Consider the following 9,496-nt stretch of genomic DNA (forward strand, 5'->3'; position numbering starts at 1 on the left):
TTTACATATGCATTTGTCTTTCAAAGATTACAATACTGAAAGTCGGTGAAGGTGTTGGCACATTGCCAGTAACAAGTTACACTGAGAGTGCCACCAGTCCTGAGTGTCCCTGCCCACCACCCCAAGGATCCCCCCGCCCTACCTTGGGCCCAGGACCACATTCACCCCCTGGGAGGGCAGACCTGCCAGGGATGCCTGTGCTGGGGCTGTCCTGGTGCTGTCAGCTGGGGCAGTGGGACAGACTCTGGCTGTGGGATCCAGCCTTGCTCTCCCCAGGGAGCCCCTAGTGCTCCCCACATCCCAGCCCCAGGGAGCCAGCAGCCCCTTGCTGCACCATGACACCAACCTTGAAAAACAATTCAAGTTAAAAAGATGTTAAAGGAAGAAATGCAACAAACACCCCAGAAAACTTACCAGATTTTTTCAATATCCACTCAATTTTATTTTTCTAACCTGAGCCCCAGCTTAAATTTCAAGTGCAAATCACAGCAAGTTTTTCCACCTTCCTCCCCAAGCACTAAAAAAAATTAGAGGAGAGTCCCTAGTCAGACGCAGCCCAGACAACTCAAACCAAGCAGCTCTTCCATGGGCAACTGCCCGCAACCATGGGCCACCAGCTGAAACCTCTGCGTGAGAGCAGCCGAGCCACAGACAGTGCCTGTCTTGCAGCCCAAGTTCTCATTGTCATAAATACAAGAGGCAAAACCCAGCCTAAAGCAAGTCTATTCACCGCATTGTGAATAATTGGTCAGTGTTCTCTCACAGAAAAAAAAAAAAAAAAAAAAAAAAAAAAAAACAAAAAAAAAAACCCACGAAAGAAAAAGTCGGGCATCTGCATATCTCAAACCTACATCACATGGAAAACTTCCATAAAATAAACCTATGAGGTAACACCAACATTCAGACTTTTACCTGCTAAGTAAAAATCCCAGTGTCGTTTTTAAATTTAAAAAAAAAAAAAAAAAAAAAAAAAAATTTGTATGCATTTTATATTTACACATGTGTTTATATACCTTCAACTCTACCATGACACCGCCGAGTGTCAGGAATTCTTAGCAATTTTTCAGACCACAGTACAATTTTCACAATAAATGTGAAAGAGTCGCTTATTTAAGAAATAGTTTTTAAATACCACACACAATTTCCTCCATAAAAATTAGATTTTAAATAATTACATGAGAACCAAATCTTATTCAGTCCATCAGATGTTGATTCAAAAAAACACAAACAAACACTGCCAGCTTGAAGAATCCATTTTGCTCAGGCAATTGTGAGAGTAAAATTCAGTAACTTGAGAAAACAGAAAATCACAGAGAAAAAAAATGCTACTAGAAGGAAGAGCAAACTGTATTTAAAAAGTTCTCTTAAAAACTACACATTTTTTTAAGACACCCAGACACTGTGACTTCACCTCCAATCAACTATGTTTCCTATATTCTGAGGGGTCACTTATGAAGTATCATTTAAATCTTTCTGTTTTCCTTTGATACAAAAGAAATTAATATGGGAGCTAGTTGGCCAATATCTGTTATTAGTAATGTTTCTGTACTTGATGTAATCCTTTACAGGTAAGTGTGAAGACATATGTAGCAATAAAGAACAGGCAATAGGATGGAAAATTATGATAATAGTTGGTATTTCTATAAAAGCTTTTCCATCTTAGAAACTCATGTTTTATTGTTATTCTTCAAAGTCAGTGACAGTTTAAAGGGAATTTGCAGTCTTTCATATATAAGCAAAGACACGTTGAGGAAGACTAAGTTTAGCACCTTCACATTTGGCAGTAGGTCAACCCTGGATTATTAAAAAAATTCAGATCACTGCAGAGATTTCACACATGACAACAGGAGTGGAAAACAGCCCAGTCCACCCTCAAGGAAGTTAATTATTTCCTAGAGAAAACACAGCAAGAGTAGAACCCAAAACTTGACACTGCAGAATCCAGCTCAACAAACAAAAGTTCTAATGAGTAAGCAGGAACCTGGAAATAGATAAATTCCACAAAGATGGAGGGTTTTCCATCTCTTTTAAAGAAGAAAGGTAAGTGTTTGGGCAAGTGTTGCTATGGAGACTTCCCATTAAAAATTGAAATTCAGAAACAGAAAATTCTATTTTCTAAAAGATATTCCAGATTTGATTGCTTCAGTAAAATATCATTTTAATCATCATTTGAAGGGTGAAACTAGAAACACTGACTTGGAAATAAAATTTAAAAAATTAATCTTGACCTTATGCTGTATTTGGAAGCAGGAAAAACATCACCTCTCTTGATTTTGCTTCTAATCCAATTGTTGAAGTACACATCCTGAGCACTTCACAATGATTGTGATGAAAGCTATCAAGGTTACATCATTCTCTGCTCTGAATCTTGACTGAAATTACTATAAACAGGATTTAACAGGTTTTTGCTTTAATTCATGGCTCAATTATTATACACTAACAACTGAGAAACCTTTCATTCGTTAACAAAACAACCTCAGAAGTCTTTCAGGAAATACAGCATCCCAATATTATGTCAGGTTGAAGACAAAATAAGCACTCAACCTATGCCACAATAAAACCATGTCACATGAAGACAGCAGTTTAAGTCATTTATTTGCTCATTAAGCTCCCTTCTGTTTACTCTGAGCCAGAGATTAGCTTGCTTACTATGAGGGTGCAGAAGCAGTGGGGAGAAAGGCAACACCCTCAGCTATTCCCCTTAACCTTAAGCATGACCAGATTTTCAATAATCTGTGATCATGTATTCTATCCCCTCCCTGCTCTTAATATCTGGAGCCAGTATCAAGTAATTTACCTAGACTTATGCAAAATGAAAGGAAGGTAAGTGACAAAGGCAAGATAACTACAGAGCAAAATGAATGTATGAAAGATTAAAACTCTGTTTAGGTATTTGAGGACAAACCGTAGGGATCTGGCAGATAATACATAACAGGTTGTTTCTATCTCACATCTCTTTATTTCTTATTTGAGATCCTCTTCCAGAAATAGTGTATTAAATAATTTAGGGGCACTCCTCATATTAGCTTTTTCATATAATCCTCAAGAAAAAAAAATCCATGCAAATGTCTTTAATTTCAGCTGTCCTGGTTTCAGCGGGGAGAGAGTTAAATTTCTTCTCAGTAGCTGTTATAGTGCTGTGTTTTGGATTCAGAATAAGAATGGCATTGACAACACATTGATATTTTAGTTTTTTGGAAAGTCCTGTTCATCCTAAGTCAAGGAATATTTTTTTTTTTTTCTTTTTTTTTTTTTCCATCTCATGCTCTGCCAGTTAGAAGGTGCACAGAAGAAACTGGGAGGGAGCAGAGCTGGGACAGGTGGCCTGAACTGACCAAAGGGAGATTCTACACCACAGGACATCATCCCCACTGGAGAGACTTTTGGGGTGATGGTGTTTGTCCTCCGAAATATCTGTTACACATGATGGGGCCCTGCCTTCCTGGGGATGGCTGAACACCTGCCTGCCCATGGGAAGCAGTGAATAATTCCATTTTGCTTTGCTTGTGTGCATCCTGTGTTCCCTACTAAACTGTTTTCATGTGTCTTCATCCTGACCCACGAGTTTTCCAGTGTTTACCCTTGCAATTCTTTCCCCAATCCCACTGGTGCAGGAGTGAGCAAGTGGCTGCCTGGGGCTTGGCTGCTGCCTGGGGTTAAACCATGATACCAATACAAGATGAGCTACAGAAAGAGATTTTGCTGTGGCCAGAAGGGGTACAAGTTTCTTCAGAATCAGTGTCCAGAACAGATGAGATATTACAGATTTTTAATGCCACAGTTTCAGTTTGGTAGGTAAAAGTGACACAGGGGTTTATCTAACAAGTATACATCACACTTTGCCAGAACAATGCCGGTCTTTTTTTGGTTACATTTTACTCATTAATCTGCTGTTTACGTAGACTTACATAAAAAACTCATCCAATTAGCATCTGCAAAAAAAAAAAAAAAACCAAAAAAAACCCCATACTAGAGATCCAGCATTAATCAAAATCAAGACAAATTATCAAAAGCTTTGCAAAAGAATGCGCACACTCCACCCTGACTGGGAATTACTTTTCCAGATTTATGCACGAGTGTTAATTACCAGGGAATGCACGCTGCTATTGTTTTGACATACGACACACAGATCCTGTTCTTCATCATTGCTTTGATTAAAAATTTGGCTCAGAGAGAAGTTTACATTGTTCCTTTTAATAACTGCAGCAGCTACTTCCAGGCCACTGCAGGGCAGGAGAGGGGCTGAGTTGCTGCGTCCTGACTAGCCACAGCTCTGCCCCAGCCCCATGAGGCACCACAGATCTCCCATTAAATTGAGACTTTTTCAAATTTTTTGGTTTAATTCTTTTTTTACACTGACACACTCCGACCTTTTTGAATTATCAATAAAAGCTTCATAGCTCCCTCTGCTGCCAGCAAATATGAAATTCAGTTACTCTTCACAAAATCGGCTTGCACCTGACAGAAAACATTGCATTCCTGTCTACTCTATGCATATGTGTGTAGAGCCTTTTGAAAAGAAGATCTGAGAAATATTATGGGTATTTTATTTGAAGGCTCTCCTAAGATTGCTGCTCTTATTTGGATAATTATTCTTACTGTAAATCAATATTGAAGACCAATAGTTAAATACTACTTTAATAAGGTAACTTCAAAATTCTGTCTTATTCAATATGAAAATCAAACCATATTACAGCTAATGACACCCATGAAACAAAAATCAATTTTTCAGGACACTTCAGAGATGAGAGTTAATCTCAAAGTGCTTCTGCCCTACTATTTTTCAGTCCATCTTCCCAAGTCTTTCTCACTCGCATTGCTGCCTCTTCTCTGAACCTGCCCTCCTCCCCAGCAGTGCCTCTCCAAACTTGCCCCGCTGCATCAGGTACCAGCTGGGTTTGTTAGTCGTCTTGCTGTTGCTGTCCTGCTCCGTGCTGACAGCTATGAGAAGTGTACTGAATCCAATGTTCTCTATTCCCCAGGACTATTTCAAGACCACCACCACAATTGTGACACACCAGCACAAGTGCCTCCCGTCTGCCTCTGCTGCACTTCCAACACCTCCACAGCCCAGAAGGGACAGGACTGGGATGACTGACTGAAAATAGACAAGGGAAGGTGGCATCAGAGGGTTTACACATATAAAACTGAGGGGTTACGCTGGTAAAAAACGCATTTGCTAATACATCCTCCTTTGTGTTAGAGCTACACTTGATGCCATTGCACCTCTACAGCGCTAGAGGCTGCCCAGATATAATTTAAGAGGCGTTTCAGTTACAGCAGGTGTGCTAAGCTTGACTGACACAGACCCACACAAGGCCTGTCATACACAAACAGATGGCCAAGCACTACCCATGTAACTGGCACAGCACTAAGTCCATGCCACAGGGGACTTGACTTCACTCACCTAAACTTAGTAGCAAAATACACCACCAACCCACTCTATTCCTCCAGATAATTTGGGAGCCACAGATTAATTTGGAGGCTGCTTACGGCAACAGCACGGAGCTTTCAGATCTTGCCACTAAATTCTGTTTGAAGGCTTCTGCCACCTTCTTGCTACCAGCATTACAAGCCTGGCATCTCTCCTGCCTTTTTTTTTTTTGAAAGCTAGAGGAACAGACTCCCACCTTGCCCAACTGTCTAGGTTCCTTTTCCTTATCCTGCTCCAGCCCTACATATCCTTTTATCAGTTTTGCCTCAGCAGATGACCTTAACCTGCCAGGAAGGAAGCTCGAAGGTTGACAGGGTGCCTTCCAGCTCTGTGCAATGGTAGCTCCAGAATCAGCTAGCACCCCCAGAGAGGCAAAAGAGAGCATCCAAAACGAGGTAACATCAAATCGTGGCTTGAGTAAGAAGACCAGCAGCACCTTAGTGCAGGCCCCTTACCACTAGGAAAAAAAAAAAAAAAAAAAAACAACTTAAAAAAGAAATCAACAAGAAATGGAAATTTCAGATGCCAGTACTTTGAGCCTAACCTTCCTTGAACAAAAAACCAAAATTCAGCATTTCACAAAACACAGAGAAAAAAAAAATCTAAATCCATCTTTATTTGCCCAAGTCTTACTTGCTGTTCATTAATATTAGATAGCCAAGACTTAACCACTCTTTTCTTGTTTACTCATTAGCAGTAGCATTAGTCACTTAGCTGGGAAAAGAGAAAAAGTGCCCAGAAACCCTAAATGAATAGATACAAATTGATTCACACTTCAAACTACACGTCACAGGTGGGAGTCCTCAACATCCACTGAACAGCCAGGAAACTTAATTCCTTAGCAGAGACAGTGTCACATTCCAACCCAGTAGGCACTTTCAGCATTACCAAGCCAGAACAGACCATATGTCCTCCTCTCTTCCAGACAGGGCAAATCTCATAAAAAGGGATCTTTTTAACCCACATGATTTTGTATTATATGCAGTTAAGTACATGTTCAATTCATTTGTAGGGGAAAAAACAGTAAGAAAACAACCAGACAACAAATTTATCTGGCACCCTTTGCTGTAATTTCTTATCATGCTTTTAGTGCCTATTTCCCTCTTGTGTGTCTTTCCGTTCAGCTCTGCAGCCACACTGGCAGCCCCATAACTCCAGCAGCCTCAAAAGAGCTCCCCGCTGCAAGCTGTACACAGACACTGCAGGGATACTGGAGTCTGGGGTAATTTCTACAGAGTGCAGAGCTGCAACATCTGCAGACTTAAAGCACATAGAAAAACACTTGTGCTTTAGCATTCCCCCAGAATGAGACCAGCTGGCTGAAATAACACTTTCACCAAGTGACACCTAACACACGTGGGAGTACAGGGACCATATAAGGTACCAATTTTGTCAAGAATTTCTGTACACATGAAAAATAAGGATATAGTTCATAAAGAAAATAGCAATGAAAAACCAGGTACACTGTGGCTAAGACTGTTTTATAAAGATATTCAGAAGCAAGAAATGCTTTAATCCTTACCATGCTTCAAAAATACATTGCACATGGGCTCTGTGTTCTTTACTTGTAAAATCAGAATTTATTAAACATAGAAGTAGCTCTCTGGACTTTTTTGCTACAGCAGCATAAGGTAAGATCTTGAATTTTGAAATAATGCGTTACTAAAAAAAACATGCATTGGGGAAAATTAACACATGAATTAATCCATGGGAAAAAACCAAAATCCATTTGAAAAAATTTCTTTGTGCTTCTTTTGATGACTTGTTTATGTCAGTCCAGTTATAATAGAATTTCTCAAACTTTAATACATCAATCCACTTGTATTTCAACCTAAGTACATACTAATTAAAACTGTGTACTACACATATACACATAATTTGTATGCAGAAGAAAAAAAAAATCCCGAAAATGAGACTCACAAAGTGTGTTGAATTTCCAGAAGCTTCAGCAGCAGCAGTGTCTTAATTCTGTCTGAAGATTAAGGCCTGGAAGGACTTTTATTTTTTTTTTAACATTCTGAATATAAACCACAGCTGTATATCAACCTCTGAAATTCAAAAAAAGAGATCAAAACAGACCCTACCTGATGCTGCTAGGAACACTGAAAAAATAAAAAAATCCCAAACCTGTAAACAGGATGGTACATTGATAATGCCATCTCAGCTAGCCACAACTTGGTTCAAGGGTCCTTCACACTATTCATAGAGCAAAACCCATTTTTAATGCCTTTTACAGATCAGTCATCTGTGAGAACATGATGTGACAAATTAAGCATTGTAGTATCACAGACGGACACAGGCTGAGAGGAAACAACTGCTGAGAACTTCCTGTAATTTGTGATTTTTCGTTCCCTACCATATGAAAAAATTAAGAATATTGTTGAGTATTTTTTAAAAGCTCCATTATCAAATATAGTAAGAAGTTAAAAGTGTTGATACTTTTAATCTAAGATACCAGCTTGGATGAAAGCACAGATTTCTGTCTTTCTCGTTTAAATGTGAAACTAAAGTAGTATCTGTAACTGCCCTTTCTGAAGAAAATAAAACTGCTCTGAAGTACCTCATACTATAACCAAACCTTCTCACTACCTCCATAAACAAAAATTTAAGAGGTAAAAAGATTGCATTTTACATTTAGATGGTGCAAAAAATAAATTTCATTCAATGGGTGAAGGCTTAAGGAAGTCAGAGGCAAGCTTAAGAATCAGTATTTTTTTATTTTCTGCTTGGTAGTATAAAAGTTGTATATAAACTATTTTGTTAAAAATACATTTGATAAGCAAATTTAAGAAAAGCAGACTAATATGGCAATATCCATACCCCTACAAAATAGCAGTGTAGTGTTAAAGGCAATAAAACAGGCACGGTTTCTAAATCCTCTCTTACTTAGGTAGCAATGCATAAATTCAATTCTTGCACATATCAGGTCTTATAATACCTTACATAATTACTTTATACAGGTAAACAATGTTTTACATATCAAACATCTTTCCATCCCTTTTATTCTATGTATTATCAATGGAATCAAAACAGAAACTACTTTTAAAACAAGTAAAAAAATACATATTACTGTTTAAATTTTCTTCCATTCTTTTGCTATTTATTTGCACTACTAATCCATCACATATCAAAATACAGTATCAAGACAAACTGCCATTTTTTTTAGAAAAAGGTTTGTGGATCTTCTTTCTGAAAATTATTTGAAAACTGCTTTTTTCTCCAATGCTCTCCTTTTCCAATAACACTTTATACTCATAGCTATCAATCTCTTGGAAACTGAAAGCTCATTACTACAGCTAACACTAATTAAATCTTCTAGTAATATTCTTCACACAAATCATCATGTGAAGCTTAATGTATGCCTTTAATATGAGGCTGGTGTTTATGCTGTACTTAAATATTGAAGGGATTTCCCAAGCTGATTTTAACTTTATGGGAGCAGTGCTAAACACTGAAGTTAGAGTGCTGGCCAAACAGTTATTTGGGGTACTCAAAGACAGACAATTATTTCTAAAAATATCCATTTTAAAAAGCACAATGAAACAGGTATTATTTTCAAAGTTTGGGTGGGTAGTGGTGGCATTTTTTTGGTAAATACAGCATCGATGAAAAGTACATATTGACAGGAGCAGTCAGTATCTTGTGGATACACAGAGAAGGACGCCCATCAGCAGCACATACTTGCAGCAAGAGCAAAAAAACTTGGTGTTTCCTGACAAGACATGGGAGTAACTAATACACAAACAGGAAGAGTAGTTTTGTACACACTGATTGTTAACACTTGCATACATAAATCAATGAAGAAACACAATTCTCAGATATGAAGGAGAAACACAATTTAGAGCACTTGTATTCAAAAGATTGAAGGTATCAATTTAAAATAAATCCATTTCAAAAACATACACTGATTTTCATTGAATTCATAAAGCAGGTTAAGTTATAGTTCTCAGAATACAGTGCAATCTCTACTAAAATGCCTTACATTAGAGCTTATATTCTTAGGCACTCAGAACAAGTGATGTGATTTTCTATTACACAGAAAAGTTTGCTGAAGTGTTACAG

Source organism: Chamaea fasciata, unplaced genomic scaffold (assembly GCF_029207755.1).
Source record: "Chamaea fasciata isolate MVZ Bird 193981 ecotype frontalis unplaced genomic scaffold, bChaFas1.0.hap1 SCAF_6, whole genome shotgun sequence".
Lineage (NCBI taxonomy): Eukaryota > Metazoa > Chordata > Aves > Passeriformes > Sylviidae > Chamaea > Chamaea fasciata.